The sequence below is a fragment of the Fukomys damarensis genome, unplaced genomic scaffold (genome assembly GCF_012274545.1).
Source record: "Fukomys damarensis isolate Sample0158 unplaced genomic scaffold, DMR_v1.0_HiC HiC_scaffold_18, whole genome shotgun sequence".
Taxonomy (NCBI): domain Eukaryota; kingdom Metazoa; phylum Chordata; class Mammalia; order Rodentia; family Bathyergidae; genus Fukomys; species Fukomys damarensis.
In genome coordinates, this window is record NW_022900930.1 from 29,210,459 (window position 1) to 29,223,049 (window position 12,591).

A 12,591-nucleotide genomic window follows, 5' to 3' on the forward strand; every position below is an offset into this window, starting at 1 on the left:
TTTAAATCCCCTGCATGTCTTCCCTGTTCTCTCGTTTATTTCCTAGTCATAATATTAGAAACCAAGATAGAGATTTCTTTAAAAATATATTAAATGAGAAAGTAAAATTTGTCGTTGCTTGGATGCAAAATGTTTCAAGAGGTTAACGGGAAGCATTATTGTTGTTTGTTGATCAAAAAATGTGCCACTTTGATACAACTAAAGGTGATTTCTTTTCAGCTGGTCACAAGCAGATTAAATGTTGATTATCTAAAGAGAATGACTGACATCTGCTGGAATACAAGAGAAACAGAAAGGAAAAAATCCAAGTACAGAAATGCTCATGGTTTGAGGATATATGGATGATATATATTATTTGGACAACACACACACGCACACACACACACACACACACACACACATAGATGTAACATGTTACTAGAGATCCTTAGTGATAGACAGTATTAGAGTGTAAGAAAAGGAGTGCAATGTGTCATTCTGTGCTATTATATCATGAGAAATTCAATCAAGGTAACTGCAGCCCTAGATTTCCATATAGTGCAACCCTGTTGCCTGCAATTTTTTAATATCCTGTTGATTTCTGTAGTCTGTTGGTTTCTATCAGCTTTAGTCTGGCTATGTCAAGGCAATCAATCAAATGTGCTTTGCCAATCTAAACCCAAATAATAACAAAAGTTAATCTCTGAGAGATTAAGAATACAAATAAATTCAAAAAGGGTAGATCAATGCCACAAAACATTATTAATCCACATGTAAACTGAATTTTTTAAAGTTATTGCCTACTTTAAAATGATTTCTTAATGAAGTAAGGGGATCACTATTTGTTGAGAGTTGCTGTATAATTACATGAAGTAGGTACTTTAACTCTATTGTACAGTATTTTTCTTGTTTGAGTTGTTTGTTTTGAAACAGGGTATCACTATATTGCCCAGACTGGTCTCAAACTCTTGGATACAAGTGAGACATAGAGAGAGACAGACAGACAGACCGACAGACAGACAGACAGACAGACAGACACACACACACACACACACACACACACACACAGAGTTGTTTGGTTCGTTTTACTCTGCCATAACACTCTGACAGAATCTGTGTAATTTATTGTTTTAAATTTTTGTCTTGGTTACAATGCCTCTTGAAATTTGTGTGAAAGTTTCTACTCAGAAGTAGTCTACTTTTATACATAAACAGTCACTCAAAATATTATCTTGCCTGATAAAAATTTGCAAAGCTTTTATCCTACTCTTTCAATAGTCCAAAAATAAAAATCTATATTTTATCTGAAAAGAAAAACTATGGTCAAAACTTAAAACACATGCATAAATGACCAAAGACTATGATTTATAAAAAAGGATAACTTATATGAAGTAGAATACAAAATATCAGATATCATACCAGTTCTTTAAATCAACAATATATTCAAATTTGCAGATGCTACAAATTATGATTATTTTACCTCCAAATGAATAGTCATCTGAATATTGTTTTAAATATTAATTTAGAAGGGAAAATAACAATAAAAATGTCTTCTATAATCAGCCACTTCCCTACTTTAAAATATAACTTGTAAATTTTGTATCTTCAAGGTTTACGATAAAAATACCACCAAGTGTGGGAAAAAAAATCTCCTGATGTTCTTCTGACTTCACCATGATGATGACTGCACTATACATTTGTGTACTAATTTTTAGTTAAGAAATGTTGTAGGCTGACCATATTTCGCGACTAGTTAGTGCCAGCTTTCTTTTATAAGCATAATTACTGTCCTTCCAAGTGCCTAGCAATAACAAATCCAGGGAATCAAGGACTTATGGGAACATCTTTGAAATAAGTAGTTCTTTGCCACAAAAAATGCTATTTTCTTGAAAATAATCTGATCATACTTATGTGATTTGTGAAACAATCTGATTTTAAAAGTACAAAGTATATAACCATGATCTTATTTTGACAACCAATCTCATATAAGACATTGATATATGTTCTTTAGGTACAATGAAGTGGCCTAGATAAGATAATAACTGTCACCGAAAAACAGAAGTACCATGGGCTGCTAGGGATCAGCATAGCAGCGCTATAACTTACGAGACAAACAATACTGGGCTGAAGTTCACTCATCTGAACCATGAAATAGTATTGAATTTGAAGGGTCTTGAAGAGCTAAATTGTGTGCGTGTGTACTACTTGTTCGCACATTCTGTACCATTTGCTTTTATTCTTAATCTACAGCTTCTTTTTCACTCTGCTGCTGTTTGCCCTCTGTCATCTTACACAAACTCCAATAGTCCCATTTACTTTATGTAACAGACACTAAATAAACCCCAGTGTGACACTAACTTTCTCTTTTTTATTAATTCTATTATTGTCATTACTAAATTATCCTGGCTACCTGGCTCATGCTGTACTGATTTCTATATGGATCCATTCTTACTGCTGTACTAAGAAGAAATCCCTTTTGTGCAGGATAGCTTGAAGCTTTCCTCAGAACAATTCTGGATAGTGGTTAGGTCAACCTACGATAGGAGTTAACTGAATTTTTTGAAAAGTATTTCCAGACAGAACAGCCCTCCAAGAAGTAAAAATCTTGTTATTTATTGTGATTGGGGGTATAAGTATAGGTTTATGGGGGGTTCAGAAGTGAAAGCTGTTAATTGTGTACTATGCTTATTATGTAGATTATAAATAATCTTACTCAAAGATTCTCAGAAATTCTGCCCTGATTCACCATATGTTTTCCTCCTCCTCCTTCTGGACCACCACCGCCCCCACTGCCTCCTTTTCCTCTTCCTCTTCTCCCTTTTTCCCAGTCTCAGAAATTCTGCAATTTTGTGCTGACATTGAGTCTCCAGCTGACAAAATCAGGAGCTCAATTACAAAGAGTAGAACCTGCTACTCTCTTTGATATTTATTATGAGTAAAAACAAATGAACACATGTGGACACTCATATCTGCAACAGAACCTAACAAATCCTAATGAAAACAAATGGTTAGTTAAATGTAAAATATATACTGCAATTAATTGGGTAAACAAATACATTTTAATATGCTGACAGCAAATGAGAATATTACCCAGTCTGTTTTACAGTTCCCATGTTGCTTCAGGATACTGTGTATGTTTCATGTGACATGAGACTTTCTGACATATTAACCAAACAAAAGTCAGTAGGTGGATATTTAACCTTGCCAATCACAATTACTTCATTTGTAGTAGTGTTGTTAATAGTGTTTTACCTGACCAAAGAGTGTAGGGGCCATTGAGTCCCTTGCTATCATGAAATGTATGTTTTGTAGGTGAAATACTAAGTAAACATTCAAGTATTAATGAACTGCCATGTCTGTGACAGAAAAGGTGGGTTTTTAAGAAAAGGAAGATATCTAGAGAATGAATATCTATACAAATGGGGTGCTGGAGCTAAATACTGACTTAATTGCTTTAAATTGTTGATAGGATAGCAACCAATTCAGTATTGTCAATTATTTTCTTCAAAGATCTGTGTTAGTTTTCTTTTTTCTTTGCCTCACCAACTCGCAAGTCTATAGGCTCCAAGCCTGCAGTTTCCCAGGAGTTGAGTGTAGTCATGCGATATAGGGAAGTGAAATATAAAGAGAACAAAAGAAACGTTAGTAAGTAGCTATTATATAAGAGGCCCTCTCATAGAATATTTAATTGTTTTAAATGCTATGTTTAATTACATTAAATGTTACCATTAGATAGTGGGTATCATTATTGCAAGAATAAGTAAACTGAGGCTTAGAATAATAGTGCACAATAGTAAATGCAAATCCTATGATATTTTTCCACTGTTTGATAGAAGCAATTAATTTTTAACTAAGAAATTTTTATGAATCTAAAAGAGAGACTATTAGAGAAAAGGGAGGGGATTGCAGAGGGAAGCAAAGGGGTAGGAGGATAATTTGGAGAGGAAATTATTAAACTATATTGTATACATGTTATATGCATATGTTGCCAAAATGAAACCTACCTGTTTATATATCTAATAGGCACTAATAAGAAAATTCTAATGTTTTAAAATTATGGGACAATATTAGCAAAGAGCCTTAGTTCATTTGTGCTACTGTATCAAAATACGTAGGACTTGGTAATTTATAAGGAGTATATCTGGACATTTGTTGGCCAAATTCAAGGTAATGGATTGTGAGGACTCAGTCACTCTGCTCCCAAAATGCTGGTTCTTTACTGCCTCCCCCAGAAGAGAGCAAGGTTCTGTCCTCCAATAGCCGAAGGGATGAAGGGGGAGATAGGGCTCAAACCCCACCATTGGACCACTTTATAATTATATTAATCCATCCTGGAGGGCAGAGCCCTGAGGACCTAAAAGCTTCACTGGGGACTTTTCTCATTACATGAATTCTGGGGCACACATTTAAACTGTAATATTCACAATAAAGCAGTTTTCCAAAGAAGAAATATGAGTAGAAAAAGTATTAAATCATTTAAATTCCATAAAAGTCACATAATTTTTGTGATTTTTTCACCAAAATTTGGCAATAAAAATCTAGAGAGTTCTACCATATCATCATAAGTGCACACACATCCTGGGGGGCAGCTGTGTGAACCAGAATGGTGCAGCTGCAGGTGGACCCCAGCCAGGGCCCTGCCCCAAACCCAGAGGTGTGGGCATATGTGCCCAAGCCACAGCCCACTTAGAAAAGAGTGGCACAGGCATTCAAGCTTTATCCAGGGTCCCACCATACCATCGGCACAGACAAGGGCCCACCTGGAAAAGAAGTACATAGATGTACGAACAACAGCCAGAGGCTCACCCCAATTCCATTGAAAAGTTCTTGGAGATCCTAACCAGAAGCCTATGCACACAACAGGAACTGGGGTGTACAGCACCCAGCCAAAGCCCCCCCCCCAGACAACAGCTGCATGAAGGCCCCTGCCAGAGGCAAACCTAGATACCATCTCAAGTGCACACAGGCCCCAGCCAGAAGCCCACTGTGACAACAGGTCAACTCAGGGAGATAGAAGGCCAACATTCTACACCCAGGAACTGATGTACTGGGGAACAGCAGAGTGAAGGCTGCTCAGTCACTTGCTAAGAATTGAAGACTACTGGGCGAGCAAAAATCTCCCTCAACAAAGGCACAGCAGGCTGACCTGTTGAAATAAGAAGACATGGAAATAAGTCTCAAAACTAGACTTCCAGATCACCTAAGGCAACCCCAAAGGTCAATGATATGGAATAATCTAATACTCAACCACCTGGACTCCCTGAGCTGTCAATGAAAGAGGATCTGGAAAAAATGAAATCAGATATAATTTCTCAGATAACAGCAGAGATTGTGCCTATAGTGCAAGACATGATTAATAAATCTAGAGTAGACACAGATTTAAAAAAAAAATAGAAAATCTGAGAAACATGATGGAATCCCAACACAGGAAAAATATGGAATCCATAAAAGAGATGCAAACAGATTTCCAAAAGATTAAAAACACCATTGAAAGTTTACACAGCAGAATGAGCCAATGCAAGGACATAATTTCAGATATAGAAGATAAGATTGCAATTACTGACCAGGAAAAGAAAAATCTCTTAAAAATAGTAAAGGACCTCAAGAGATCAATCAAGCAGCTGCTAGATAATACAAAGAAGAATAACATAAGGATGATTGGAGTCAATGAAGTAACAGGAGAGAGTGTAGATGACATAAAAAGTTCACAGAAGTAACAGCAGAAAACTTCTCAAATTGGGGAAAAGAACTTGACATACAGATAAGTGAGGCTTATAGGACTCCAACTAGTCATGATTAAAAAATCTACATGTAAGCATATAAGAGTTAAGATTCCAGAAACCCAACAGAAGAACAAAATTCTCCAAGAAGTTAAAGAAAAGAAATAAATCACATACAAAGGAAAGCCTATCAGAATCACAGCAGACTTCTCTACATAAACCTACAAGGCAAGAAGAGTGTGAAGTGACATATTTCAAGCCCTAAAGGAAAACAGCCTCCGACCCAGATTGTTGTACCCTGCAAAACTATCTTTCAAAATTGATGAAGAAATAAGATACTTTCATGACAAAGAGCACCTTAGCAACTTCATGAATACCAAAGCAACACTCCATAAATTTTTGAACAATACCTTAGGAAAAGACAATGAAGATCACAACCCCAGGAAGCCCCAAAGAATGAATCCACCAGGCACAACAAGAAATTAAATGCAAAGGGGGAGAATCCAACAAAAAGAAAAAGTAATGACAAGGATAAATCAATACATATCAATCCTAACCATCAATGTTAAAAAGAAGTCCACTGGCAGCACAAGAAGCAAGATCTAACACTATACTGCATACAAGAAACACACTTAATTAAAAAAGAAACTCATAGATGAAAGGTTAAAGGGTGTAAAACAATATTCCATGGGACACAACCCCCCAAAAAAAAAGCAGGAGTAGCTATCCTCTTTGCAGATCAAGTGGATTTCAAGACAATACTGATTAAAGCGAAAGAGAAGGACACTACATCCTTGTAAAGGGAACAATCCAAGAGGAAGAGATGACAATCATAAATATATATGCACCAAACACGAGTGCACCCAACTATATAAAACAAATACAAAAAGACATGAAAAACCAGATAAGCACTAAAACAATAGTAGTTGGGGACCTCAGTACCCCACTGCCACAAATAAATAGATCAACCAGACAAAAATAATGAAATAGTAGGACTCAATCAAACTCTTGATCAAATGAACTTTACAGATGTTTACAGAGTGTTCCACCCCACAAAATCAAAATACATATTCTTTTTGGTGGCACATGGATCATTCTCCAAAATAGACCACATACTCACTAACAGAATATGTTTAAGTAAATGCAAAGGAATTGAAGTTATCCTCGTATATTATCAGATCACTGGGTGATGAAATTGGAGATCAATATCAAAAGAAGCCTCAAGAATTTCATAAACACGTGGAAGTTGAACAACACACTTCTGAGTAACCAATGGGTCACAGAGGAAATTAAAGATGAAATGAGACAGTTCCTACAATTAAATGATAATGACAATACAACATACCAGAATCTATGGAACACAATGAAAGCAGTCTTATGAGGGAAACTCATAGCAGTGAATACTCACATTATGAAAACAGACAGAGCTCAGTTACACAACCTAATGCTGAACCTCAAGCTTCTAGAAAAAGAAGAACAGGAAAAACACAAAGCTCTACAAGGGAGGAAATTATAAAGATCAGGGCAGAAATTAATGCAGTGGAGACTACGAGAACAATACAAAAAAAATCAATGAAGCTAAGAGTTGGTTCTTTGAAAAATAAAATAAAATTAGCCACAGCAATTAGACAATAGAAAGAAATAAAAGTAATAAAGATAGGAAATGAAGATGTCAAATTGTCATTATTTGCAGATGACATGATACTCTAAGTTTTGTTTTGTTTTTTGTACTGGGCTTTGAACTTAGGACCTTGCACTTGCAAGGCAGGTGGTGGAACTACTGAGTTAAATCCCCAGCAACATGATACTCTATTTAGAAGACCCCAAGAACTCCAACAACAGTCTTCTAGACTTAATAACCAAATTCTACAAAGTAGCTGGATACAAAGTCAGTGTACAAAAATCAATAGCTTTCCTGTACATGAAAAACAGACTTGCTGAGAGAGAAATGGGACAATTTCTTTCATAATAGCATCCAAAAAACTGAAATACCTAGGAATCTGGCTAATGAAAGAAATTAAAGACCTCTATTCCAAAAACTACAAAACTCTGAAAAAATAGATTGAAGATGATATCAGAAAATGGAAAGGCACCCCTTGCTCCTGGGTAGGAAGAGTCTAAATAGTGAAAACGGCCATAGTTCCAAAACATCTATACAGACTCAGTGCAATCCCAATTGAAATCCCAGCAGCATGCTTCACAGACCTTGAGAAAACAATCCAAAAATTCATTTGGAACAAAAAGAGATCTAGAATAGCAAAAACAATTCTAGTAAATAAAGACAGGGTAGTGAGTATCACAATGCCCAATTGAAACTATACTACAAAGCTATTGTGATTAAAAAACAAAACAAACAAACAAACAAAAAACAACAAGGTATTACCAAAGAAGCAGATCTGAGGACCAGTGGAACAGATGAGAAGATCTGCCACCTCATCTGCAACAAAGGAGCCAAACACCCTCACTGGAGGAAAGATAGCCTCTTTAATAAATGGTGCTGGAACTGGATTTCAAATTGCCAAAGATTAAAACTAGACCTATATCTCTCACCATACACTAATCTAAAATCAGAATGGATTAAAGATCTAAACATTAAAACAGAAACACTAAACTGTTTGGAAGAGAAGTTAGGTAGACTCTTGAAGACATTAGTGTAGGAAAAGATTTTATGAACAAAACCTCAGTTACCCATTGAATAGCACAAACAATCAACAAGTGGGCTCTCTTCTTATTAAAAAGCTACTGCACAGCAAGAGAAATAACCAGTAGTGTGAAGAGACAATGTGGGAAAAACTTTTCACCAGCTCTTCCTCAGACAAAAGTCTACTATCTAGAATATATAAAGAATTTTTAAAAATCAGTTTATAAAAATGCAGAACTAAAATACTTTCATGATAAAACATACCTGAAGAAATGTATGACCACCAAGCCAGCACTTCAAAAAATTTTCAAGGATACCCTAGAAAGAGACAATGACAAAAAGTCTAAAGGAATGAAGACACTAGGTAGGCAGTTAAATTGAAGGAAAAGACAGGAAATCAACAACAAAAAAATAAGGCAATAACAGGAATAAGTCAATACCAATCAGTAATAACTCTCAATGTAAATCATCTCAGTTCTCCAGTCAAAACACAAACTGGCAGAATGGCTCAACAAACAAAATCTAACAGTATGTTGTATATGAGAAACTCTCATGGACTAAAACATGAAAGGATGGAAAACAATATTCCATGCAACAGGACCTGAAAAAGGCAATCTTATATTCAGACAAAGTAGGCTGCAATCCAAAATTCATAAAAAGAAGCAAAAAGGTTACTAAATATTGGTTTAGGAAACAATGTAACAGGAAGAGGTAACAAAATTAACATATCAGCACCAAACAATGGTGCACCGAAGTTCATAAAGCAAGTACTACTAGAGATAAAAGATCACAATTACAGTGGGGGACCTCAGTACTCCACCATCACAAATAGATCAAGTAGACAAAAAATATCAGTAATGAAATATCAGAGTTGACCAAAAACTTTCAAACAAAAGGATTTCGATTTCTAGAGTAGTCCACTCAACAATAGAATACAAATTCCTTTCAGCAGAGCATGAAACTTTCTCAAAAATAGCCATACAGAAGCCAATAAATCAGCCTTAAGTGAATGTAAAAAAACTCATATTAGTTATATTATCAGACCATAGTGCAATGAAATAAGTGACAAAGGAAAACACAGAAATTATACAAATGCATAGAAACTACACAGTGCAGTCTTAATTAAACAATGGCTACAGAAGAAAAGAAGGAAGAAATAAGAAAGCTCCTAGAACTAAACGATAATGCCAGTACAATACAGCAGAATTTATTGCACATAGTGGAAGCAGTCCTAAGAGGGAAGTTGGTACCTGTGAATGCAAACATCACAGAAACAGAACAAGCTCAAATGAAGATGTAACTATGCAACTCAATGTCCTAAAAAACAAGAATGATCCAAACTCAATGAGGGCCCAAGGAAAGATATTATAAAGATCAAAGCATAAATCAATGAAATTGAGCCCCCCAAAATACAAAGAATTAATTAATCTAAGAGTTGATCCTTTGAAAAAGTAGATGAATTGACAAACTCTTAGCTAATCTAGGGGGAAAAATACCTGAATCAATTCAATTAGAAATTAAGGGCTGGAGATTTAGCTCAGTGGCTTGATGCCTGCCTTGCAAGTTGAAGTTCCTGAGTTCAATCCCTGGTACCAAAAAAAAAGAAAAAGTAAGTTAAGTAAGAAAGAAAGAACAAAGAAAGAAAAAGAAATGGAAAAGGTAAAATGGGCACTGCTAAAATAAAAAATACTATTAACAGCTACTTCAACAAACCTGTGTACCAAAAAACTGGAGAATTTACAAGAAATGGATAGATTCCTAGATATATATGAATTACCAAGAAGATTCAAAAACACCAAAAAATCCAATAACCACCAATGAAATTGAAGCAGCAATAAATAAACTACAACTAAAAGAAAAGCTTAGGGGGCCGGGGATTTAGCTCAGCAGTTCAGTGGCCTGCCTTACAAGTGCAAGAACCTGAGTTCAATCCCCGGTACAAAAAAAAAAAAAAAAAAAAAAAAAAAAGCTTAGGTCCAGAAGGGCTCACTGATGAATTGTACAAAAACTTCAGTGAAGTTATCATACCAGTATTCTTCAAGCTTTTTAACAAAATTGAAAAGGAAGGAGCACTTCCAAAGTCATGCCTGGAAGCTACCATTGTCTTGCTTCCAAAACCAGACAATGATCCAACCAAAAAAAGAGAACTAGAGGCCAATCACTTTAATGAATAAATATACAAAAATCCTCAGCAAGATACTGGCAAACAGAATGCAATAAATGATGAAAACAAAATCATACATCATGACCAAGTAGGCTTCATACCAGGGATGCATAGATGGTTAAACATATGCAAATCAATAAATATAATACATCAATGAAGTAGAAGCCAGTACAATCCTGGTATCATCCTGGTAGATGCAGAAAAGTCCTTTAACAAAATCCAACATCTTATTATGATAAAAACACTGAAGAAAATAGGTAACAAAGCACCTTATTGCAATCTGTTTAGAGCCAGTTATTATAAATCTACTACCAATATCATATTAAATGGGGAAAAATGAAAAAGTTTTCCTCTAAAATCAGGAACAAGAAACAGATGTTCTTTATCACCACTCCTGATCAACATAGTACTTGAAACATTAGCAAGAGAAATTAGGCAAGAAAAAGAAATAAAATGGAGCATATAAGAAAAGAAGTCAAATTATCACTATTTGCAGATGGAGTGATCCTTTACATAGAAGATGCCCAAAGTCCACCAAGAGACTTAAAATTAATACACAAATTCAGTAACATAGCAGGATGCAAAATCCATACACAAAAATCAATAGCACCCCTATACACAATAATGAACACACTGAGAAAGCAATTCAGAAAGATCAGAGCAAGATTGTTCTTGTAGCAAGAAAAATTAAACACTTAAGAATTAAGCTAGGAAGTGAAAGATTTCTACAACAAAAACTACAATACTCTCAAAAAGAAAATTGAAGAGGACATCAGAAAATGGAAAGATATGCCTGTGATAGTTAAAATGATTATGCTAACTTGAGTAAGAAATGCCCAACTAGATTGGATCAGCATGGTTCTGGGTATAGATGAAGGGATTTACTGAAGACGGAGGACCTACCCTGGGCAGGCTTGTCCCTTGAATGGAATAAAAGGGAAACAAAGAGGGAAGTCTCCCTTCTGTTTCTTTAGAGGAGCTCCAGTCTTTGTCTTTACCTTTACCTTGGATGTTGTCTTCTGGCTTCCAGTGGAGACTCTGGCTTTCCACCTTAGACCCTACAGCCTGCTGATATACACTTGCATGGGACACTACGGTGAGTGCCAGGTCTTTGTCCTTTGAATTTCCAGGATTCACACAGCCCTTTTGCACTCTTCCACACTTGACTCTGTGGGAGGCCACTTTAAACCTACCTTGTAAATCCTTATATTTATATATCTTACATTAAATTTGTTTCTGTAGTGAGCACTGACTGATAAATTCCTTGTTCCTAGATAAGCAGAACAAAATAGTCAAAATGGCCATACTTTCAAAATTGATATAAAGTTTAATACAATCCCAATCAAAATTCCAAAAGCCTTCTTTGCAGAACTGGAAAAGTCAGTCCTAAAATTCATATTGATGCAAAAGAGACACAGAATAGCAAAAGCAATCCTGAGTTAAAAAAAAAATCCAATGTTGGAAGCATTACAATCCTAAACTTGAAGTTATATTACAAAGCTACTATGATAAAAACAGCACAATACTGGCACAAAAACAGTACCACACACCCTTAGTCTTAGTATCACATGTCCTAGATCCAGCCAACTCTGAAAAGCCCCACCTATGAGTGTGTGAAGCTTTGGGGGAAAATCTACACCCAGCCCATAACAACTATGATGGAGATTTAAAAAAAAAATATTCTTCTTCTAGGCTTTTTCCTAAAAGAGTTAAAGGCATCATATTATAAACATACATGTAGACCCATTATTTTTCTCATTGAGTTTATTGGTACATTTTAAGTATACATTCATCATTGGATCTTGCACCTTTACATGACAGATCTTGATTCTCATTTTTCCCCATACCCCTGCCCTCCCTTCACCCCCTCCACCCTTCCCTATTTACAAATACTTCATTTCCATTTTTTCATTTTCATATGTTTTCTTTCTTTTCCCTTATTTCCTTTCCCCTACCCTTCCCACTTCCCCTGCACCATTAGCCCTTTTCTTCTTATTATACTGACTTTTGTAGCAGTACAATTCATGAAAGCTAAATCTTGAGAGTGGCCTATATGTCCATTGACAGGTGAATAGATAAAGAAAATG